Here is a 7066-nt window from a genome sequence, read left to right on the forward strand (position 1 = left end):
TATATATATATATATATATATATATATATATATATATATAATTGTATATAAGAAGTATTATTGCATTTCTTTTTAAATGCGTTACATGTGTTGAGCTTGACAGATCATTTGGCCCCTTGGAAACAACAGTTGACATAATCATTTCAACTCCAAATTGACTGACTTGCTTCATATGGAGCTTTCAGTTGTATCACATGGTCCTTTTCAACAGAGTTTGCTCAGTTTCTGGAACTGTTCAAATAAAAAAAACTTAAGGACTTCTCATCCATGTTAAAAATCAAGTCCTTTTTGAACTGGGGAAAAGCAAAGGCAAAACAATCTAAGCTCAACGTTGATTTTTTTGAGTAAGTTCAGCCAGTAAGTTGACATTAGGTTAAGATGTTTTGTTAACTTAATATGTAATTTTTAAAGATACACAGTATATTTTGACGTTTTTACGCACATGACATGGTTACAGGATTACAATAATTCAACTTAAACTACATTTACAAAAATATAACATTTGATTTAATAGTACTATTCATTTGTTGTTTAATGAATTAAATTAATTTGTTGTTTAATGAATTGTAATTATACAATGTAACATGGTATTATGATGTTGTTGTTTTTCTATGTCCACAACGTTCCACTTCTGGGATTGCTCCGTTGCAACCGGAAATTCCAACGGCTCTTTTCGGGCCTGATGTCCGGAACATTCCGCTTTCTTTGTGTTGGAATTTTGTCTGGTCGATTTATGAGGAAAATATGGTTAACTGCTCCTCAGATTTCTGCAGGCTAAGTCAACACAGCTAGCTAGACTATCTGTCCAATCTAGGTTATCTGTTGCACGACTAACCATACATGTTCCACCAAAACAAGTTCCTTCTCGAGGCTGTTTTGCCCAAGACAACTGTGATAGGTTTAAAGAAATGCCAAAAAACCAGAGCACGTTTTTCTCCCATCTTGTAATGTTGTGTGGACTAGCCAGACCCTCCTTCGCAGCGCTGTGGAGGAAGGTCTGGCAAAGTGAGACTAGCATTTTAGTGATACTGTTTACAATCTGGAGTTTACATTGACTTGTGACCACCTCCTGTTTGACTGCTCTGCCCACATCCATCACAGTGTTGTTGTTTCATACCAAACAGACAATCACAACTGAGATTTAAAAAAGACATTTTAAATCACATGGTAGCGAGGTGTGGGGAGATGTCTCGGATGGGCGGCAGTGGTGCTGCGGTGGAGTCACCTGACACTCACACACCTGATGTTCACCATGTGAGACCTGTCTAGTTAGTGTCAAAGGAATATCAAGGTGTTTTCATCACATGATTTTTTGTCACAGGTTTTTCAAAGCAAGGAAAGCCTAGGAATGTGAAGTATTTGGCTGCAAATCTTAACAACCCATCAGCTTTTTCCATTTTCAATTCTTCTCAGCCAATCGCCTGAAGGTTGGAAGGAAAACAGGAGCTGTGAGAACTCATGTGACAGGTCGAGAGAGGAGAAAACAGATAACATAATATGATGTAATATTGCAACACAGTGAATATCACCATGGCGTGCAGTGTTTATTTGGTGCACATATGCTGGTTTCAGACACATATGAACCAATGAATCTTATCATAGAACAACAATTTTGCACCAAGGTGTAATTTTTTTTCCTGACTTCTTAACCACAAACAGCAGTCTTATGGGTAAGTAACACATTATTGCACTGTTATGAGGTCATGACACAGTGCAATAATGTGTTTTAGTTGAATGTTTATGTATCTTTCTTTATTATTGAAAAGCCTGCATCAGTATACATTGTTAAGGATCGTTGTTATGAAAGCTGTTCACATGACCTGAAAGGAATAGTATGCGAAGTATGTACCATAGCTGTGACACGAGACATCCTCAAGTGCTTTTCTAAAGATGCAGTGCATGCTGTTATACTGAATATTAGAGTACACAGCATGTATAGTAGACTGAATTTATTTAAAGTGTGAACAAACAACAGACAAACAAAACCATTGTAAATGATAGCTTTATGAAAGAAAAAGATGGAGGAGGAATAAGTTGCAGGTCTCTGCACTCTGTCTTATTTCACCCTACCAAGGGACTTGGCTGCCCAGTTGAGATGTCAGTCACAGCATACAAGGTGGCACCTTGTCTGCTGTGACTGACATCTCAATCTCCTGACCAAATCTCTTGGAAATAGGAAGTGAAACAGTGGCCCTGCCTTCAGTTTGACTGGTGCTACATACCTGAGACTGTAGTTCACCCGGTCTGTGCAGGGCAGTTAACATTGGGATTCCAGGCAAACTTCATGTTGGTCAAATCGAGAATGTGGATCAGAAACTTAGTTTTCTCCAAATGGGGATCTGATCTCCAATCACATGTCAAGACAAGGGATCAGGCAAACTCTTGACAAGGAAGGAACAGTTATTACTCAAAAACGTTTATGACATTAGGGGTGATATTTTAGTTGCAGACTTTTGTGCAAACCTCCAATCCCCTTCCTTGCCTGTCAAATAACAATTTATAATATTTAATTCTCTCTCTTTTTGTCTGTATGACCTTTTCAGCAATGCAGTCTTCAATGGTTGATTGACGGGAATAACCCGGGGATTTTAGGACACATTACCTGGTCACACTCACACACACACACACACACACACACACACACACACACGCCTGAGTCATGTGTCTCTCAGGGCACAGAGCGAAGGGCATTCTGTCACATCTTTTCATCTTTGACTTGATATTGATCTTATTCTGCCTAGAAAACACAAAGGCAGGAATAGCAAGATACATGCACGCACGCACGCATGTATGTACGCACGCACACACACACACACACACACACACACACACATGCAATGTATAAATTGCATGTTTTCACTTCAGCTTAAAGACAGTGAGTGTTGGCCTATGGTACACATGCAGGTGGTAAACTAACATTTTGCAGTTTTAATGACATAAGGTATATTTATACTATTCAAAAAAATTATAAATATTCCAAATGCAGATCGTTCTAAAGGGATTAACAATGAATTTGATTTACAGGAGAGATTGCGAAACCTTGACTCTGGGCTTTTTTTGTGTGACAAACGTCCAAAATCACCAAAAAACATCACCTGCAACACTCTATCCACAACAGTACAAATTACGGTAGTTTGTTTGGAGCCAGGGCACAAAGATGACATCGCACCTGTTGATTTGGTCCGGTCCAAAAATAGAGTGAAATTATTATACTGTTAAATAAAGACCAAAAAAACCTCCAACCTCTGTATCAAACTCTGATTTCTAACATTTCAACTGAGCTAAAAAAGCTGCAAGACTGGAAAGTTATGCGCTAGGCTTGAAAAGTGTTTTTATTCATAGGGGATGTGTTTTTACACTGTTGAAAACTTTTTTTGTATCATTTGATCCTCCCAAAGTCTGCTAAATTCAGAACTTCAAGGGAAAATGAGTGGCTAGGCAGGGGAGTAGAGACATTGAGTCTGTGGCGTCTGTCCTTTATAAATCTTTTTTTCTCCCTGTTGGCGACTTCTCCAAGCAACGTTTGTGTCATAATCTTGAGGTCATAGTGTCACCACAAACTTTTAAATATTTGTAAAGTAAATTTATATTTAAAAGGATAAATTACTATTTAATCACACACATTTTGCCAAAAGATAATTTACTATCAAAGGAAAGGCCTGTGTATTCTGTTTTTCAAAATGATAGACATTTTAGGTATAGTAGTTGTTGCTGTAATTAATTAGATTGTATTATTGTAGCTTATTTGTTGTGACACAAAGCTAGCTCATATGTAACTTAACAGAAAACTCTAATTGTGCTCAGTACTTTCACATTGCCATGCAGGGTCCATGGCATTCCTTTTGTGCCCTGTGTACCCCGTTGTGCCACTCTTATTGAACTAGATGTGACATTCCAGCCTTTCCAGGAACAATGGGAAGCGTTGACTTCAGAAGAGCGATCCGAGCGATGCCTCTCAGATAAGGAAGTCTGCAGGAGCCACAGAGAGAATGCAGACATGCAGCGGCACTATTTACAGACATGCTTTGTTTCTGCCTTTTGTCTCTCAGGAGGCTCATGAAATGCCAATCATTTCCCTTTGCCCTGATCTGTGCTTCAGATATGAAATCACAGTTTATATTTATCCTTTGCCCTGTAAGGTAAATCATATGTCCTTACTATAAACTATGATCTCAGTCTCAGATGTCAGACCGATCTCCAGCAGCTGATTATCATTTAGATTTTAACTCATTTATCAGCGTCAACTGCAATGTTATGTTTAATTTCACCATTTGTTGATGCGTATTGGTGATTAATGGTAACATTTAAACCCTTCCTATCTAACATGTTTAGATAATTAACACTTGTGAAATGTTTATAAGACACTATTATGTGGTTGTAAGCAAATATAAGCACATTTGTTAGCTTTGAAAAGTTGTATAAATAGTTAATTAATGCTTAATAACGCAGTGTAAAATACCTGAATGCCTACACTTAAATAAATCTCAGTCTCTTACAAAACAATATACACAAAATGTATATAATTTATAGAAAGGTTTAAAGGTGCTACAAATATGTTAAGAAAATCAATGTTATGTTGTGTCAGCAAAATGCTTTTTATTAGTTTATACACCAGTTATTGGTGCATGATCAATAACTGAGAAGGATGTATGCACGCTTGCAAGTACACCCACACACACACACACACACACACACACACTTCTCTCTCTCTGTTCTTCACTTGCCTGAGGTTCAGTGTGCCATTTATTATCCACTTCCTGCACAGCGGTCAGCTGCTTCCTATCTGGCGCCACACCAATGACTGACCGTTGGCCCCCCATCACCACGATAGCGCTATGAGGGGGTCAAAAGCAGAGGGGAAAAAAGGTGAGAAATGTTGATAGGAAGAAAAGGGACATTCCTGCTTTCAAAGTTAAACAGGTTTGCGGAAATTGCGGAGTGACTTTGCAATGCAGCAGGCGCTTCAGCCATAAAAGGTGTCAGATTGTGTCACCGGATCGTATTGGATACAGCCTGGAAAGTCCCTTACCACCAAAAGAAAACAGCGTCATTAAGTCATCACTCATATTTGATGCCATCCTTTTTAAAAACACACAGGATGTAATCTTATTAACTTGTCTTCAAAACATAAAAAAATTGCAAGACAGATTATGAGAGTTCATGGAGTGATTTTATTTATCGTGAAAGTTATAATCACGAGTCAATGCGTCTGCTTTGGCTGTAAGGCAAGAATTTCAATTTCAACATGAATGGCGCGGACATGTACGGAGAGAGGGGGGGAACCAGTTCAAAGTGAAATCCAGATCGATTCTGAGAAAAGATACGGAGAGCCAGATGACTGAAATACAGGAGGAGTGTGCTAGAGGGGGTAAGTAGATGTGAGAGAAAAGAAAAAGATGAATATAAAGAGGAGAGGGAGATGAAGGCACAGGGAGAGGAGAGATCGAGAGATCTGACAGGGGGGACAGCTCTCTTTCATAAAGAGCATTGAATATGAGCCTCAGTCTGTCTCCCCAGGGGATGTGGCCTGGTTTCTCTTTTCCCAACACACACACATACACACACACACACACACACAGAGCTGTCAGTAGACGCTAACACTATGGTAACGAAGAGCACACAAACTAAATATTTGCTTCTGAGCATTCAGATACACACAAAAGCCAAAGTAGGTGGAATGTACTGTTAATTCAAACATTAATGCCCAGAGCTAAATTCATTTCTCTTGCTGTTCCTTCCCCCTGCGTACACATGGACTAACAAAGACTTTGATGCAGACTTTAGGACAAAAACACTCTGAGCATCAACAGTCATGAGTTTGGTGAAACAGCAAGGGCTCCTGAACTGATAGCAACCTCAACAGACTTCAAAGCTCACAATAACATGTTTCTTTTAAAAGACTCCATCCATGATTGGGTCTCACCAGCTATTCGTAATTACATTACTAAGTTTGTGTCCTTCAACTACTAACTAAGTAACCACCAGCTAGTTTCAAACCATGCATTATATAACTAAACTGGGTTGCACCATAAAACTATTATGTAACTTATAAGAATTAACAGTTTGGGGGCTTTACTTGGTTTAATTTATATGCAACTGCATTTGTTTGGAGAAATGTGTTTTAAGGTTAGTAGTATTAATGCAGTTCAGAACAAGTGGGGAATATCAGATTATTCTAATCTAACCAACTCTGAAAATTCAGTGTGACTTTAGCATAATGATTACTTTGTTTAAGTAATTTTACATCTACCCAGTTTATATTCATCATTAATCAAGTGTCGTGTCAGATATTTAATTGTATCTCTTTTCCTGTTCAATATAAACAGGTGACATGGTAGCAAGGTAGTTTTATTTGGTGGTTCATTTGGCGGTGTACAGGTTGCGCCTAGCGTAACAGAGTTAAAATATATAGCAGTGTTGGCAATTCCAGAGGAAGAATTTCCTTTAGCACACCAAATGCTAATCAAGCTTTCTATTGTTGAATTCTGTGATGTATGCTGCGGTGGCCGACAGGGGCGAACGCCCTGCAACTTAACGAAACGCACGCAAATAGACAAGACACAAGCTAATTCAGAAAACATCTTCAGTAATTTGACAACACATGCAGAGCATTTAGCAAACGCGCTGCAAATATAGAAACAATGCAAAAAGAAAAGCACACAAACCCCAATAAAAAGTATGACAAAGAAGGGAGCGCTAAGTGCTAGATTTCCAACCCCAGAGAGAGAGAGAGAGAGAGAGAGAGAGAGAGAGAGAGAGAGAGAGAGAGAGAGAGAGAATTGGCACGTTCAATCTAAAAAAATTGTGTTTCTCTAGTTTGTTGGCCCCTGTTGGCCACCGTACTATTTACCCGGATACTGACTGTGATACGTTATCATGTTTTCTTGGTATTTCCTGTCCTTAAAATTCCTTTCAGGCCAAAAGTCATAGCTGAGAAGGAAAATGCACGGCCAGCACCCTAGGGGTTGGCTGGATGGATTATCATTGCCAACGGAGCTACATCCTGTTGAGTGTGCTGCTTTCACCTGTTCTTTTCTGTCATTGCACTGAAATAATAGCCAATTAT

The sequence above is a fragment of the Etheostoma cragini genome, chromosome 18 (genome assembly GCF_013103735.1).
Source record: "Etheostoma cragini isolate CJK2018 chromosome 18, CSU_Ecrag_1.0, whole genome shotgun sequence".
Lineage (NCBI taxonomy): Eukaryota > Metazoa > Chordata > Actinopteri > Perciformes > Percidae > Etheostoma > Etheostoma cragini.